Here is a 19411-nt window from a genome sequence, read left to right on the forward strand (position 1 = left end):
AAACTAGTCCTTACCTTCTGAAGCAACGGTAGTCGGCTTATCGACTCAGGAATGTTAGCTCTATGCGCTCATAGCGGCAAAACGCGGTACTACAAAAGCTCTGCCCACAAAAAAATTAGTTCGGTTTCTTTTGGGTACCCCATCGTATTATACATAATCTGTAGTGTAGGTAATAAATTTGACTTGATTCATCCTGGTCCGTCACAGTAGCAATAATATAAAAGATTATCAGCTCCGTCCAGTGTGACTGATAAATGTTTTCCTCCCTTTCAATTTTTTATCCTTGATATGTTCCGGTCGGAGCGACCATCTTCAGAAGGATATATCAATACTTGAGGAAACTGCTATTACAATGTGACTGATCATTATAACAACACAGCGCCGCCCGAACAAGTGAAGGACACTAAAGAGTCCTGTTCTTCAAACAACGGAACCACGAGGTGGTACACTCAGCTTCCTTTAAAGGGATTCACTATAAAGGACACGAACCAAACAGGTGCTAGAGGTTAACAAAGTTTTTTAAACCACACTTCTAAATACACAAATAATAATTATTTATAAATATTTTAATGTATTCATGTACGTCGCTGTAATTAAAGGCTCAGATTTTATATCCATGGCAGTGTGACGACACTGTATTTTTTTAATGCTAGTGGGGTGGGACTAAGTCCCTTGTACTATGGCCACTTCTGGCCTATTGTACCAGCCCCAGATGATAGGTGAGGGTGACTGTGGAGCAATTGGTGGAATGAAGACTGGCAGGGTAAACCGAAGTACTCTGAGAAAACTTGCCCCAGCGCCACTTTGTCCACGACAAATCCCACTTGACCAGACCCGGGATTGAACCCGGGCCACCGCGATGGGAAGCCAGTGACTAACCGCTTGAGCTATGGCGCGGCCTTATATTGTATTGATACTGACCAATCACATTGTAATAGTAGTTTCCGCAAGTATTGATATGTCCTTATGAAGATGGTCGACCTGACGGAATAAAACATAAAGAGCCTCCTATTTCCATAGAGAATCACTGACGCCGGCGTCTAATGTGAAATATTCTTCGTGGTGTTGGCACGAACTGCATGCTCCTCACGTCCCCGCAGGCAAGCTGGTGCGAGATCGCTGATGAGCTCAACGAGTGCCCTGATCAAGAGACGTAATGTAGTAACATCCAGACTCGCTTTAAACACACTTGTATGAACTATTTTGAAAACATATGCCGGACCACTGAGACTTGGCATGAGTCTGAAGAGACTTAGATGTACACTTTCACACATCCAAATGAGTCTCAGAACTATATCATGCTTCTGAAAGCAGCTCATATCACACAAAAACATATGCCGGACAACTGAGACTTGGCATGAGTATGAAGAGACTTAGATGTCACTTCCACGCATCCAAATGAGTTTCAGAACTATATCATGCTTCTCAAAGCAGCTCATATCACACAAAAACATATGCCGGATAACTGAGACTTGGCACGAGTCTGAAGAGACTTAGATGTATACTTTCACACATCCAAATGAGTCTCAGAACTGCATCATGCTCCTCCAAGAAGCTCATAGAACACAAAACCATGTACACAGTAAAACAAAAGAAGGAATTCTAAGAATAACTAAGCGTCTACTTTCTATAATACGATATTCGTTTCCGCGGTAACTTCTTTTTATACCTAGCCGTTGCCTAATAACAACACGATACACTTATAGCCACACAAACTGACGGGAGGGATTTATGAAGTACGCCGTTGATGGGCTCAGGTGTCATGATATACATAGTTGCATAAAGATCGGTTCGGTTCAGGCATTCAAAAGTTGGTAGTGGAGGATACAGAGACACACAGACAGCATGAAGCAAGCATAAGCTTACTTTCATTTTTTTTTTCCAAAATAAGGAAAATAGGTAAACGTGAGTGGGCGGCTCCAAGCCTCGGCTGCTTTACCCCCAGGGGAAACAGCCTTCGGTACCCATTCGATATGAGGGTGAACATAAGGAAAGCAGATTAAATCTACTCATACAAGTCGGAATGTCGCGAGTTCGATTCCTGATGAAATAACTGAACTTTTAAATTGACCTAATCCTCGCCGCCACACATTGAATCGACCAAGCCTATAAAATAAACCTGTACCAAGAATCTTCCTGATAGTAAAGAGCGGCCGGCGAGTAAGGCTGACCTTACCGCCATCTGTGAGCCGAATGTCTAGAAAATGTGGGAGCCTCGACGCCTCACAACCGTATGGGCCTCCACGGCCTGTTACAGGGATAGATCTGCCTTTATAACGTAGAACACTGAAATACAGGCTGCATGAAATCTATCTCGGTAGATTACAGGGCAATCCGTCGCCATAAAACGGGACAAGAAGCATAATCCGGTGCTTTCCTATGGCCCTTCCTGTCGTAGCTATGCTACTCTCTGTCCTACATTAACGAAAGCCAGGAAGAAATAATATGGGAGAGAATCTAATTTAAAAGAGAGATTATTCGTTATACCTAAATAATTATGTTCAGCTAAACACCTCTGGACGGTATTTCCTCTTTTCCAAAAGGGATCGGGTAGAAATGTCACAACCCCAAAATCAACTCCCGAACACATGCTGGGAAAATCAGTCATTAGACAATGTTTAACGGCAACCTTTGGCAACCGTGCTCTATGACCCCTCAAAAGTAATGTCTGCAGATGTTCAAGCAGTTTATCTAGAGAACATGTATGCCTTATTCTTAAGGACTCATTACTGTAATATTCAAAATATTTCTGAAATCCCATGCATGTAAAAGGTAAAGGTAAAGCTACCTCTGTACTTACTTACTTACTTATGGAGCTAGGGCCGCGCCATAGCTCAAGCGGTTAGTGGCTGGCTTCCCGGGTTCGAACCCGGGTCTGGTCAAGTGGGATTTGTGGTGGACAAAGCGGCACTGGGGCAGGTTTTCTCCGAGTACTTCGGTTTCCCTTGCCAATCTTCATTCCACCAATTGCTTCACAATCAACCTCGCCTATCATCTGAGGCTGGTACAATAGGCCAGAAGTGGCCACAGTACAAGGGACTTAGTCCCACCCCACTAGCAATAAAAAATACTTATGGAGCTGAGCCCTTCTTGAGGAGAAGCCAAATCTGCAGCTACTCGATAATTTCCCAGCATTTTATGGAACCCAAAGGTTCATTATCGTGTTCACAAGAGCCCTCCACTGGTCCCTATCCTGAGCCAGCTCAACCCAATCAATACCATTTTAATATTGTCCACCCACCTACGCCTTGGTCTTCCCAATGGTCTCTTTCCTTCTGGCTTTCCCACCAATATCTTATATTCACTCCTCATCTCACCCATTCGTGCTACATGCCCTACCTCTGTACTCAATTATGTAATTAAGCACTAAGACATGAAGGAATATGGTTGGATGCAAGTACAGACAGATCCAATATTCTTGACTTCGGAATTAGAGAGAGGTGAGTGGTCAGCTTCACGGCCCGGCCGCTTCATCCCGCGGGAAGAACTACCCATACCCACTGCATAGGAGGATGCGTGGGCCTCACAGCACGTTTGGACGCTGTGGAGCACAGAAATATCTCTTGTTACTGCTGGGAATCGAACCTCCGCCGTCAGCCAGTAGCTATACCGACTGAGCTATCCCGGCTCTTATAGGTAAAGTTACTGTGCGTAACAGGTCACGCAACATGCCATGAAGACGTACGGAAGAATGGAGTATAGTTCGACACCTATTCTTGACCTTGGCACTAGATGAAATTCAGTGGTCGGCCTCACGCTCCTGCCGCTCTAGCCCCAGAGAAACAGCCCACCGGTCCCAACTGGATAGGAGACTGGGTGGGCCTCAGAACAGGTGTGGAGGTTATGCATAAGAGAATAATTTTGCCCTGCCTAAAATCCTACCCTGACAGTCCAGTCGCTATACTGACTGAGCTATCCCGGCTCGTTATATTATGTATAACCAAATAACTACCTCCATGGAGTTGAATCCTTCTTTGGAAGCCAACAGTTGTTCAGACACTCACGAACCTGCTAACATTCTACGGACCCCGAAAGTTCATTGCCGTGTTCACAAGAGCTGTTCACTGATCCCTATCCTCAGCCAGATCAATCCAGTCCATACCACCCCATACTATATTTTTCAGATAAATTTTATTATTATTCTCCTACCTACGTCTTGCTCTTCCTAGTGGTCTTTTTCCTTTTGACTTTCCCATCAAAATCTCACACTCCTCTCCATTCGTGCTACATGCCCTGCCCACCTCATCCTCCTTGACTTGATCATTCTAATTATACTTGGAGAAAAGTTCAAATTGTGAAGCTCCTCATTATGCAGTTTGCTCCAGCCTCCTGTCACTTCATTTCTCTTCGTTCCAAATATTCTCCTCAGCATACTGATCTCAAACACCCTCAGTCTATGTTCCTCTCTTAATGTTAGAGACCAAGTTTCATACCCATACACAATCACAGGCAAAATTACAGTTTAGTATATTATAATTTAACGTTTTTGGGCAGCAGACGAGAAGACAAAAGATTCTGGACTGAATGGTAGCAAGTATTACCCGAATTCAATCTCCTCTTAATTTCTTCCTGAATCAAATTTTGATTTGATATCGTCGTTCCCAAATATTCGAACTATTCAAAGTCTCTACTAGTTATTTCTCTTTTATATCACGATTTTTTAATATTTTCCTACGCTTCTCCATTTTAATATACATACTGCATAATACAAAATCGTGAGGTTTTCTTTTTTTAAATAATTGTGAACAGAGGGAAGGTCCCAAGGCAGAACTGCGCAGATATCAGCACGTATCCATATTTTTATGAGCAACGCAGATTATATACACGAACCAAGAGGCGACCAGAATGTGGGGTTCAGTGTGCGGAGCGCAAGACAGGCATGACAATAGCTCATTATGAACTCGTCATGTAGCACAAAAGACGTGGTGGGCAGGTAGGCAGGTAGGCAGGTAGGCAGGCTCCACAGCGAGGACGCCACGAACAACAGATGATCCAATCTTATTATTTGTTCGAGAACCATGGTGATTATTAGATAGGTGCGAACCGTATTACTACAGCCAATCACGTGGCCCCTAGCATTCACTTCAGTAATACCGCTAGCATGGAAACTGACCGAGCAAGGCACTTAACTGTATAGCACGTGGGCTTTTAATAGAGAAGTCCGGGTTCAATCTCCGCACAGAAAGCACACAATGATGGAGGTGTAGTTTTCCTCAGTACAGCCCATCAACCTGTTAGACAACAGGGTGATCAAGAGAACATTTGGACCGAAGAAGGATGTACGTGTAATAATAAGAGAAGGTAGTAAACTACATAATGAGGAGCTTCATAACTTCGTACTTTCCGCCAAGTATAATTACAATGATCAAGTCATTGAGGATGAGATAAGCAGGACATGTAGCAAGAACGGGGGAGAAGAGGAATGCATATGGGATATTGGTAGGAAAGCTAAAAGGAAAGAGACCAGCAGGAAGATCAAGACGTAGGAGAGTGGATAATATTAAAATTGATCTTAGAGAGATAAGATTGGATTGATGTGGTTCAGGATAGGGACCAGTGGAGGGCTCTGGCTAACACGGTAATGAACATTCGGGTTCCATAAAATTTTGGGAAATTCTTGAGTAGCTGCACAATTGGCGATTTCTCAAGAAGGGCTCAGCTCCGTTTAGTTAGTTATTATATGTCACAGATGGGGTTGAGGTTGTCAGCCTTACGTGCCTGCCGACCGCCCTTTACCCCCGGGAAGATTCCTCGTACTCATTTCTGTTAAAGGCTGAGTCGACCGACAGGACCATTGTGCAGCTAGAATGATTAGGTCAATTGAAAAAATACCCTCCGGCTTGTAGCACATGTCAACACCGGCCTAAAAACAATAAGAAAAAAATTTAAAATCAGTTTCTTGAGCCTAAATAATCATGTACCGCGAATTGCTTGCCAGATCGTAAAATCTGCTACCCTTGTACACGTAAACGCCCGTATTTCTCAAACCATGTACATCGATACACGCCTCTATGGTGGAATATAATCAAAACTTCCCAAAAGTTTAAAGGCCACCAACTTCAAACAGTTACAAAGGCAAAGCTGCCCTTGTGCTTGACTAATTAAGCACTGCACCATGAAGGCGTATGGGCGAGTAGATGAATAGACCCACGTTTTCTGCACCTCAGCGCCAGTTGGAGGTGAGTGATCAGCTTCATGCCCCGGTCGCTTTACCCCAAGCGAAAGAGCCCACGGTACCCAGTGGATAGGAGGCTACACGGGGTCCAGAACCGGTCCGGACAATTTTGAGAAGAGGAAATTCTTGCCCCCACCGGGACTCGAAATCCGACCCCGTAACCATTCGCTATTTATACCTAAGAAAAAATGCGCCGTGAAACAACATTCCGCACAATTATGGGATGTCTCCATGAAGCATTGGTAAACACTGCTGTTATTCTGCCGTAGCCGCAAACACAATGGGATTGCTCTTCGAAAGATCTGCTATGAACTGAATAGATATAACTTAAAAGTACATAGCTATTCTCTGACAAAATGTATTCTGTACAATACACAGACAGCTAGCTCTACCCTTTGACTCTAAGTTACGACCACCTACACGTAACACCGAAACAGAAAACAAACTACACAGACCATCCTACCGATAACCTACACAGAGCCAAGTGTCATAAACTTGAACTTAAGGCGTAAACAACGAATTTCCATGTGAATGGCTGGCTACACTCGTATATGCCACCGCTGTTTTCATTTAAAACATATGCATGAAAGATGAATGAATACCAATACTTCTGAAATTTTAAAATATATATCACACATCCCTATCCTAGAGTTACCAGGGCTGACCACTGATTTTTGGCTCACATATGGCCCCAAAATTCTCTGAACAGTTGGATGCAACACAGTAAATCCAGCATAGTTACTTAAGCACCATGCCATAAAGACGGATGGGGAAGTGGAAGTACAGCTCCACCATTCTTGACCTCGACACTAAGATGGAGATAAGTGGTCAACTTTACACCCGGAGAAAGAGCCCCCGGATACCACTGTATATGAGGTAGGGTGGGCACCAGGGCCGGTCTGGAAGCTGTGATGAAAAGAAATATCTCTTACCTCTGCCGGGAATGGAAGCCCGACCTTCCAGCCCATAGATCGTCCTACGCCGACTGATCTAACCCGGCTCCAGATACAGCATTAAACATAATTTATATAGGAGTAAAAGTACAGATCTCGGTCTAACTCCATAGAGATGAGTCCTCCTTGAGAAGCCACCAGTCGCTTAACTGCTAAAGAATTTCCCAAATTTTTATGGGACCCGAGGTTCATTGTCGTGTTCACAAGAACCCGCCACTGGTCTCTATCCTGTGCCATATGACTACATTCCATACAACCCGCCATCCTATCTCTCCAAAATCCATCCCAACGATTTTAAACATGACTTTTATTTTAAGGTTTTCTAACAACTTTACACTAAGAGCTACATTTGAGTGAAAGTCTACACTTTCATACACATTTAATAAATGCAATGTGAATTCATCCACTCGTTTATAAATAATACAAAATACGGGATTTCATACTGTGGCGCTAATACCGGATGTCCGGAAGAAAAGTATCGTAAATAAAAAATGTATATAAGATTTGAGGCTTTCACGGCGGTGACTATGAAGAAAGCAGTCTTCTGGGCTTTACGGCGCCAAAGCCCAGAAGACTGCTTTCTTCAAAAAATGTATATCTCGGAAAATAATTGTCATACACGTATCCGGTTTATGTCATCGGTAAAGGAAAACTCTGAAAGTTTTTTTTATGCCCGATTTCCGCGCATGCGTCGCCATATTTCCGCCACCATGTTACGAATCACCTGGGCAGAGAGATAGCTGGGAGATGGATCGCAGATGTGGAACAATCGCTTGGCCTCCTAGGTCGCCAGACTTAAACTCAATGTTTTGTTTTTTTTTTTTATTTTGTGGGGTATGTTAAGAACATTGTCTACCAGGTTAAGATTAATTCAACACCTGAAAGCCCGCACTTGGGGAACGCTGTGGCTAAGGTAATTCCAAACATGCTTCAAGCAACGTGGAACGAGGTCGAATATCGTCTGGATATTTGTTGTACCACCAAGGAAGCGCATATTGAAATTTATTGAGAATGTTACATACTCAGAAAAAAAAATTTGATCGTTTCCCGTTGTAATGTTGTAACCAATACAGAAGTATAATAAATGGTTTCTGAGATATAACTGTTTTCTTTTGGATACCTTCTGTATGTAGCACTGCAAAATACTAGTAGATTCTAAAGGGTTCTGACGATGGTTATTGGGTTTCTGGACTTGTTCATCGTCCGGTATTCTAAAATCTAGAGAACACAATGTTTTGGAAACTGGATCTGTTTGCATCCTCAGGCGAGGGAAGAGACACCTACTCTATTGGGTCCGTTAGAAAGAGCTACCCTCAGTCCCAGATTGCCTGAGGAAGGAAGCAGAACCGATTTCCGAAACATTGTGCTCTCTAATTTCTATGATACCGGACGACGGATAACGTTCAAAACAACTTTCATTTCATGCATCCTATTGTGTTACTATATACGAGTACAACCGTCACAACACAACAAATATCAAGATCAGTGCTTAGTTTCGGCTTTGCTACATGTTTCGGCTATCAATAACCATCGTCAGGCAAATATATGGTTAACATATACACCACTGAACCGCACTACTAGTAAAATTGGATACAATATTATTAATTATATAAAAGACTTGACGTAAAATACAATAAATCAGATTATATAAAACAGAAGTTATAGTATAAAACAAGAATAAAATTCTTAGATTGATGATTTATATCATCGAATCAGTCGTTGGTTTTGTAATTTCGTTGCGTTCCCACAGACAAATTGGAATATTCTATATTTTGTGTATATAAAATTGTATAGGACGCTCCTGATGTAGATGTAGTAAATTAATGTTAATTTGTTTAGTCGGTGCCTCATTTTACAAAGTATTGTAACGTGTTTCTTTACTGATTACGCCGTTCGGATTGTTAATTGGTTTATTGAACAACCTACAATTCTCGGCTACAATTAATTATAACACAGTTGCGGGGTTTCACACTTTATAACCCTATTCGCAATGTTCAATTTACACTATTGTCAGTAGACTACACGTTTCACGGTACGGGAGCTATACAAGTGTCACTGTGTTACACACTCCCAATTAATTCTCAGTTATCACAAACTGTCACTGATTATCACACTTTTACTTGTTCTCGGCCGCTGATACACTTTAACTGTCTCCGACGACGGCTATATTTCAACTCCACTCACGCTTACTGCTCAGCCGGCTTTTATTCCGTTCGCTGTTGCCTGTTGCCCGCGTCAACAGCGTCGTTGCGTGCCACGTAACAGTGTCTGCGTATAGCCTAGCAACGCTGTCACCTCACGCCGTCTTACGTCACCGCTGTTGACTAGCGTTGCATAGCTACCAGGACGCTGGGACTCGGCTAACTTCGGCTCCGCTCGGTGCGTCAGCTCAGGGGGGGGGGTCCAGCTAGCGCGACACGTCACACTTCTCCCTCCTTAAGGCTGTTCGTCCCGAATAGCCTAATGGCGCATCCCCGTTCCTTTGCTTCGGAGGCTGTTCTTGCAGCATCTGTTCTCCGGCAGTTACAACCGCTCCCTTCTTAAGACCAACTGGTCTCGAGCGGTTTCCTTTCCGCTCGCCAGAAGATCCAGTTGTATCCCATTCACCCACTACTTTCACTCTTCCTTGGGAGGCCGTTACTTCTACATTACCGGTTCCTCCCCGATCCGTTGTTTCTTTTTCCTTTTTGGAGGGGGTCGACACCTCCATAAGGTCCATTCCTTGTTTTGTCGTAATCCGACAGAATATCCGGCTGTCCTTTATGCCAGCGTTGTATTGAGGATACTTCCAACACCTATTCTCCTCTGTAATCTTCGTTCCGGTGGCGGTCACTTCTTTCCGCTGGCATCCGAAGGTTCCCAGGGGAATTTCCTTCTTGAAGGCAATTCTCTAACGTCGTGCCACTGTCGCGCGACGGGATGTCTTCCAGCAGGTGGCAGCCAACTTCATCCGGGGTCCACAATTTTCCCTTGTCGAATTCTTCATATTTCGTCGCTTGTTTCGGTCCCTGCGCCTTTTCTTCTTCGGTTCTCCGACCGGCATTACTTCGGCGTCTTGTACGGGTACCTCTCGTAGTTCTGCCTCCTCAGGTTTCCTGTTCGCTGAGGCCGGTTCTTCTTCTTCTGGACGTGCCTCCATCTCTTGGCAGGCCATCGTCTCTCCGACCGGTATTGCAATGGGGACCTCTTCTTGTTGTGCCGCCGCAGGTTTCGTGTCCACTTGGTAGGCCACCGTCTCCTTTTGGGTAGGATCTCATGTGGGCGTCCATTATATCTTCCATCCGCACTCGGTCGGCACCTGCTTTTACTTGGTTTGCCCTCATCTCTTCTTGATGGTTTCGGAACATTTCTTGGTTGTCTCTGATTTCCTTCAGTAGAAGTTCCATCATCTGCTGCATCTCCATTTTGTAGCAGTAAACTACTCGATGCACAATGTTCGATTATTCGTCGAGGCGTGTTTAAGCTGTGTCCGTACTGTAGGGAATGTAAACAACGACTGATGATGATGGCTATTAATAGCCGAAACATGTAGCAGAGCCGAAACTAGGCACTGATCTTGATATTTGTTGTGTTGTTCAAAAAAAACTAGTAATTCTGACTGCAAGATAGGTCAGGACAATCAGAAAGTCCGGAAGCCGGGCAAAGGAAAAAAAAGGTTGTTACCAGAATTAGCAGTGAAAATTGAATCCCAATTGAAAGTGCAAGTTCATTCTTTTAGTCGCCGAACACAATTTCTTACTAAATAACCAGAACTCATGAAAATAAAAAGGAGTTCTGTCTTCTTGGAAGTTATGCTGTGTAGTTCAGCATAAGTCAACCGACGTTTTGGAGGAACATGTGGCCTCCAACTTCAGCCTTGAACAGTAAGCCGAGCAAGAAACAAGCAAGAAGTAGACTATCTGCTTTTTGCTAGTTTCCTACTCGGCTGACTTCAACTATGAAGATGGAGGTAATACACTCCTCCAAAACATCACCTAACTTTTACCGAACTACATAACATTCCAGAACTCTTCATAGTAATTGTTGTGAGAACCTCAAATCCAACATGAATATGAAACTTTACTACAAGCCGGAAGGTTGTGGGTTTGACTCCCCATGAGATCATTGGATTTTTCGACTGACCCAATCATTTCAGCTGCGCTATGGCCCTGGGCTCCACTCAGTCTCCAACAGAAATGAATACCTGGAATATTCCTGGGGGTAAAGGGCGGCCGGTGCGTAAGGCTGTCAACTTCAACGCCATCTGTGAACCGACTGTCTAGAAAATGTGGGAGCCTCGACGTCTCACAACGATGTTGGCCTCCACGGTCTGTTACAAGAACAGCTTCACTTTTTTAAGAAATGAACTTAAAAAATTGGTACAAAATTCGGAAAAGTTATACACACCATAAAAGACATATTTTATGATGTACAGAGAAATCACCACCTGACATTTATTTTAGAGTTTTCTCTTCTAACATTCAATTTCACTGATTCAAAGTCAATGAAATCAACGTTAAATTTCCTTCATTTACGACCTTCCTCAGTTTTGTGTTTAAACCGACGGCTATTATAAGAAACCTCTAAGATCGTACATTCATAAAATTAAAACAAAGGCTGACACTTAATGATACTGTATCAACTACTGAGATTGCCTATCATCAATAATACACAAGAGTGAATAACAGTGATGGAATTAAAACATGAACAACAAATTCTGGGAGAAACTAATTGCCTACTTTCCTTTGACACCGGTGGCGACATATCTCATCAAGCGGTTAGCCGCTGGCTTCCCACCGCGTTTTCTTATTTGGTAATCTGACAGAAATATCCAGGACAGGTATGTACAATTTCTCATATTCGATAGTTAAAAACAAGTGAAGTGCTAAGCGACGCATACATTGTACAGGGGAAGTGTTATGTTCTGCTAATACCATATTATTTCATAATTTTACTGGTCTGACTGAAGCAATGCATAAACAATGACGCTTAAGAACAATGCATGAAATTATAGCAGAGTCATGTCATTTGCAATGTAGATTTATATTAACTGAGCGCACTTGAGTACATACAGAACTCGATACGTGTGTTCTGACACAGTCTTCTAGGCTTTGCAGATGATACGTTTTGTTGAATATAGCCGTTACGTATTGAAACCAATTATAGAGTTGGGATTACTGGGTTTTGGGCTTTCGCACATCATCTAGTATTCTAAAGAACACTAATGAACACAACGTTTTTGAAGCTAAATCTCCCTGAAGCCCAACCCCCCAGTAATCCTGAGTGTCACATACCATCGTCAGAACCCTTTAGAATCAAACATACAGTGATAAGCAAACTTTTCCAAATAACGTGTGGGATATTGTAAATAAAAAAAATGTATTTTCTGGCTAAATTACTGTCACGTAAACGTGTGTGACTATAAACGGGGTTTGAATTGGCGAATCGATTTAAAGACTTACACACACGACTCGGAACTACAGGTAAATTACAGCGCCACCGCTAATCTCCACAATTCACAAATCACCATAGTACACGCTAAGTCTTTTTCCAGCCTTCGTGTCTTCATTAGCCATTACCTGGCAACGGCTTCTAAGAGTGAAGATTCTTCAGCTTCACGCGCTCAAATCCTTTCTTTTTTCACAGCCTCACAACGACATTGTGTACATTCCCTACAGTACGGACAATACTTTGTGAGATGAGGCACTGACTAATATTATAATTTACTTTACTACATCTACATTACGGGCCTCATACACAATTTTATATACTCATAAGTATGAATATTCCAACTTGTCCTTGGGAACGAAACGCAAAACAAATCACAAACCAACGACTGATACGTTGATGTAAAAACACCAAAAGAATTTTATTCTTATTTTATATCATACGTCTGTTTTACATAACATGATTTCTGTATTTTTACATCAAGTGTTTTTATATACTTTAATAATATTGTATCAAATCTTGTTGGTGCTGTGGTTCAGCAGTGTGTATATGTGTGTAAATCATGTGTTTGCCTGATGATGGCTATCAATAGCCGAAACATGTAGCACGGCCGAAAATGGTCTGATCTTAATATTAGTTGTGTTGTGACAGATATAATAAAAAGGTTGATTAAAATGTGTTTAAACGAAACGTATAAGAAAGTCCGTGTAAGTAAACATTTGTCTGATAACTTCCTATCCAGAAATGTCTGAAACATGGACATGATTTAATTCCACTGCTATTCAACTTTGCTTTAGAATATGCCATTAGGAAGGTCCAGGAAAACCAGGTGGGACTGAAATGAAATGGGACACATTAGATGTTGGTCCACGCTGATGATGCGAATCAATTGGGTGATAATATAGGGACCATAAAGAAAAATACACAAACTTTAATAGACGCCAGTAAAAAGGTTGGTCTAGAAGTAAACACAGAGAAAACTAAGTATATGTTGGTGTCTCCTCACCAGAATACAGGGCAAAATCACGACATAATGATTGGTAAGAGATGTTTCTTAAAATGTGGCACAGTTAAAATATTTGGGAATGACAATACCAAATCAAAACCTGATTCAGGAGGAAATTAAGAAAAGATTGAACTTGGGTAATGCTTGCTACCATTCAGTTCAGAACCTTCTGTCTTCTAGTCTGCTGCCTAAAAACATAAAAATCTGACTATACAAAACTGTGGTTCCGTATGGGTGTGAAACTTGGTCTCTGAGATTAGGGGAGAATCATAAACTGAGGGTGTCTGAGAACAGGGTGTTGAGAATATTTGTACGGAAGAGAGATGAAGTGACAGGAGGTTGGAGAAAACTGCACAATGAGGAGATTCATAATTCGTACTCTTCTTCAAGTATAATTAGAATGCTCAAGTCAAGGAGGATGAGATCGGCAGGGCATGTAGCACGAATGGGAGGAGGAGGAGGAGGAGAAGGAGAAGAAGAAGAAGAAGAAGAAGAAGAAGAAGAAGAAGAAGAAGAAGAATGCCAGAAGGAAAGAGAACACTAGGATGACCAACATATAGTGGATGGAAATATTAAAGTGAATCTTAGAGTGACAGGATGGGATGGTATGGATTGGATTTATCTGGCTCAGGATAGGGACAAGTGGAGGGCTCTTGTGAACATGCTAATGAACCTTCGGGTTCCATAAAATGCTGGGAAGTTCTTGAGTAGCTGAGCAGTTGGTGTCTTCTCAAGAAGGGCTCAGCTCCACAAGTCCTAGTAATGGCAGCTGTGTACTTGTTTGTTTCGCGGTAGTTGCCTAGCAATGGGTCTTATGTCACAATACGAAATATCGTTCTGCTCCACAACTTCACAAACAAGTTTCGTACAAACGCTCATACAAACATACAGAAGCCATGGAAAATGACTACCTTTGCACTAGCAGCTAGACAAATTTCAGGAACTAACAGAGGACATTAGCCCTCCTACAAGGGCATAATGCACATTGTACAAGCCCATACAAACACAGGTACGTTCTTCATTTATAAGCAGGGATGATCATCTATCCAGCTACCTAAACTCCATGTAGCTGGGCCCTTCTTGGGAAACCACCTTTCACTCAGCTACTTTAGAATTTTTTCCATTTAAAATGACCTAGAGATTCATTACCATGTTCACGGGAACTGTCCACTGAACCCCATCCTGAGTCAGATCAGTCCAGTCCATACCACCCCACCCTATTTCTCTCAGATCCAGTTTAATATTATTCTCCTACACTAGTTACAGTGTATGCTGGTGGCACTAAAGGTTTCACACTAATTGCACACATCTGTTTCAAGTCACACTGAAGACTCTTCTTTTTTTTTAACTGCTAGTGGAGTGGGTCTAAGTCCTTTGCACTGCGGTCACTTCTGGCCTATTGTACCAGCCCCAGATGATAGGTGAGGAGTAATTGGTGGAATGAAGATTGGCGGGGGAAACCAAAGTACTCGGAGAAAACCTGCCCCAGCGCCACTTTGTCCACCACAAATCCCACTTGACCAGACCCGGGTTGAGCCCAGGCTGCCGCGGTGGGACTGAAGACTATAACTGTGAAATGAATTTAGAAAAGTATGAAAAATGACTGAAAGATAAATGAATCCCAAATCTACTTGCAATCAGTGTTACAACTGTACACAGAGTTCAGAAGAATCCGGCTCCAGCATCCTAATGCGGTAGACATAGTGATGATGATGCAGTTTTGTAACAACTGCCGTATTACCCTGTACTTGGTCACATGGAACTAATCAGATGAAAGCTATACGAGTTGAGTTGCAAAAAGAAACACCAATATCAAGTAATATTTCAATTACCACAGAAAAGTTGAAAAACAAGTGTCAGCATTTCCAAACAACTGAGAATATAGGAGTGATAATATATCTGGAAGAAGGACCGGATATAGGAATACAGGTACCCAGCCCCCATTTTACAAACCCCTAATTTACAACAAATACTATGTTTCTGGACATTATCTATTGTCCTGATTTCATTTAAAACACCGTCCTGTTTATATTACAAAACACAGTGTTTCGGAGACTGGATTCTGTCTCCATCTTCAGGTAAAACCTACTCAGTTAGGTCCAACTGATAGAGCTACTCCCTCTCTCCAGAGACTGAGTAGGTTTATAACTGAAGGTGGATACAGAATCCAGTCTCCGAAATGCTGTGTTTTGTAATATAACCAGGACGGTGTTTTAGACAGAAACAGGATGATGGATAATTTCCACAAAAATATTTGTACTAATGCACCATCATCACACTTTTAGATTTTACCTCAATTTATATTTTTTTATATAATGAAGCATGTTAATCTGATCTTATTATTTACTTAACAAACTTCATTTTTGCTACAATAAACAACTTACATTTGCAAGTTTTTCTTATTCTGACAGACAACAAATAAACATGCCTTTGTAGATGGCAAAATTCCTAGTAAATTAATATTGTTTATTGTTGTTGCTACTATGCTGACATGCAATCTAAATTTATTTTCTAGCCATGAAGATGTACGATTGAGAATCTCTGTTCACATGACTATGAAGCTGGATTGTTGCATTGTATCAGCTATGAGAAAATAAGAGGTAAATTAAATAATAAAGTTGTATAGGCAGCAAAAAATATCATAACAAGTTATACTGCCCTTATTTTAATGTTTATTTAGTATTAAGAAAACATATGGTAAAAAATATTTGGGGATTATGTGAACCGTTACATTTAACAAATGCCTAAGATGTCAGCAGTTAAAATGGTAGCTGTGCAGTCTCTGTGAGTGAAAAGACAACAATGATAAAACATCTGATTTTCCATCCTTGGCACAGTTCTATCAAACATGGTCAGTGATGAAGACATGCAGTGATTGATATGATGGTATTTCATTTTGTAAATATGTGATATTAAGAGTGCTTGAGATTAGAATATTAAATGTTTTCAAATTAAGGAATTATCATGTGTTACAGAAATGTATATACAATAAGATGTTAAACATTAAATTTTATTAGTCAAGTACTGTCAACACTTCACGACATTTTTGCTTGCAGTTTGTCACTCCATTTTATCAGGCCTCTCTCAATAGTGACAAAAACATAAGGCAGCAAGAACCATAGCCCCCATTGACTTATTCTCATTTCTAACTTAGGATTCCACAATGCAATACCCAGCAGCCAGTTCAAAAAACATGCGTTGGAGATTTTTTATTTCCACAAATCAGCTAGATTGTAATGCCATTGAAATACTGTAGGCCATGATTTGGTGAAAATGTAACAAGGATGGTGCTGACAATAAATAAACAGTAGAATTTTCATGTGCAAACTTCTTTGAAACAATTATTTTCAAGACCTGGAAGGAAATCAAGTGATAATATTAAGATAAATTTCAGGTATATATATTGTGATGAAGGGTCAAGGGGTCAATGTTAGGCTTTGGTATCAGTGTGATGTACCAGAGGGTCCAGATGATAATCAATGATACAAGGCAGCACAATTTCAAACTGCAAAAATTTATCATAGTTACAAATGAAGAAATCAAAATAATATGATAGTTCCAATAGAAAGGCCAAGCAGGAATATCCACACTATCTTACATTTCCACGATTTTGTTATTCTAGTTATTTTATTCATTTCTCCTAGCCATAACATCTAAGCCAAATCAATTAACTGGATCATAATGAATACTACCAACTAAACAGGAAGCTGGGTAGCAGGATTTCTGACAAAGAAAAACATTACCCCTCCTACACCTTTATTTGTACAACTAATTAATTTCTGGATATATAAGTGCATCTTCTCAACAAAACTGGATCAAGTAGTTTTAAGAAAAGGGTTAACAAAGTATTAAATAAGAAAAAATCTGAAAATGCAGTGAAGCAAAGTGAATTGTGGTGAGTATGTGAAGGGTATCGCCGGTCACGGTAGCCGAGTGGTCTAAGGCATGTACTGTCTTCACTCGCTTGGAAACTGGGATCGTGGGTTCGAATCCCACTCAGGGCATGGATGTTTAGTTTGTGTGTGTGCGTTTTTCTGTGTTTGTGTGCAGGCACAGGCCTTGAGACGAGCTGATCACCCGCCCAAGGAGTCCTACAGAATGTGTAAGATCTAGAAAAACCGAAGTGAACGGAGAAGTTCATGGAGGTAGGCCTAGGCCCACTGGGGCTGTAGTCGCAAGGGGGAAAAAAAAATGTGAAGGGTATGTAAGTGTAGTGAAGTGGAATGAAAGGAAGGTCAAGGTGAAAGGTGAGCTCAACAGAACATGACATTAGTATTCCATTACTGTTACTGTTTAGTGTATACTTACTTACGTATGGAGCTGAGCCCTTCTTGAGGAGAAGCCAAATCTGCAGCTACTCAAGAATTTCCCAGCATTTTATGGAATCCGAAGGTTCATTACCGTGTTCACAAGAGCCCTCCACTAGTTCCTATCCTGAGCCAGAACAATCCAATCCATACCATCCCATCATATCTCTCTAAGATCCATTTTAATATTGTCCACCCACCTATGCCTTTGTCTTCCTACTGGTCTCTTTCCTTCTGGCTTTCCCAACAATATCCTATACACATCCCTTTTCTCCCCCATTCGTGCTACATGCCCTGCCCACCTCATCCTCCTTGACTTGATCATTTCAATTATACTTGGAGAAGAGTACAAGTTATGAAGCTCCTCATTATGCAGTTTTCTCCAACCCCTGTCACTTCATCCCTCTTCGGTCCAAATATTCTCCTCAACACCCTGTTCCCAAACACCCTCAGTCTATGTTCCTCCCTTAATGTCAGAGACCAAGTTTCACACCTCTATAGAATCACAGGCAAATAATAGTTTTGCATATTCTAATTTTTATGTTTATGGACAGCAGAAGAGAAGACAAAAGGTTCTGGAGTGAGTTGTAGCAAGCATTACCCAAGTTCAATCTCCTCTTAATTTCCTCCTGAATCAGGTTTTGATTTGTCATCGTCATTCCCAAATATCTGAATTGTGTCACATTTTCAAAACATCTGTTTTCTATCGTTATGTCATGATCTTGCACTGCATTTTGGTCACAAGACAGCAACATATACTTAGTGTGTAGCATACTCATTTTTTATTAATAGTAATTCATTTAATTTTAGCTGTAAATTGTATTTACATTGTATTCATTTTGTGTAGTGTGTCCTTACTTGTGTAATTTTGCATGCTATGTTTTTAGTGTAGTGTGTTATTTTGTGTAATGTGTGCTATTTGTGTGTTGTATTACTGACACCGAGTAAAAACCCGTTTGCAGTTTCAATAAATAATAATAATAAATAATACAAATTCTTTTTGGAGAAAAATGTCATGTACCAGCAGCTAATCCAAATCGAATTGAACAATATGTCATACAGTATATTTAAGAGCAGTGAGCCCCAGTCCTCACTCATAAAAAGAAAAAAGATGGAACAGTCCAACACCAATTCTGGCTGCATAACATTGCAGGGGGTTCCTACTGTCATTTGGAGTCCTGGGTTCTAAGTATCAGAGGCTGAGATGCTTCTCCTACAGTTACAGTCGTTCATACGACCAGCAAGGTTCATCTTGCCACAGTGTAGAAATGTCACACGTTATGACAACTAAAAAATCAAAACTTAAAAATGAAATGTTCATCCCTTTCTAAATATTTCTTGACAGACGCAACTGGTACATAAATCGGCGTCTGTATAAACATAACAACGTAACGTATTTTAAACTGCGCTGCATCTGAAATGTTTAACAGTAGTTCGTACTTACAAAAAAGTCATGTGGTGCTGTCGTACAAAATTGTTATCTCAAAACACAATTACTTCAAATTAAAACACTCGCACCCTACCACAAATATCTTCCGTAAAC

The 19411-nt window shown here is 41.2% G+C and overlaps 1 protein-coding gene across 3 annotated transcripts in view; it reads right to left on the reverse strand.

The window, feature by feature from the left end:
• Positions 1–19411, reverse strand: part of LOC111865139 (protein N-terminal asparagine amidohydrolase) — a 228724-nt gene extending 209313 nt beyond the window's left edge. For 2 of the 3 annotated variants that reach the window (XM_023852947.1, XM_023852913.2), the window contains exon 1: positions 19313–19411. The gene's annotated coding sequence lies outside the window, so the exon portion shown is untranslated. The remainder of the gene's footprint in view (positions 1–19312) is intronic. The other variant, XM_023852938.2, reaches the window with a different exon arrangement.

Source organism: Cryptotermes secundus, unplaced genomic scaffold (genome assembly GCF_002891405.2).
Source record: "Cryptotermes secundus unplaced genomic scaffold, Csec_1.0 scaffold719, whole genome shotgun sequence".
Lineage (NCBI taxonomy): Eukaryota > Metazoa > Arthropoda > Insecta > Blattodea > Kalotermitidae > Cryptotermes > Cryptotermes secundus.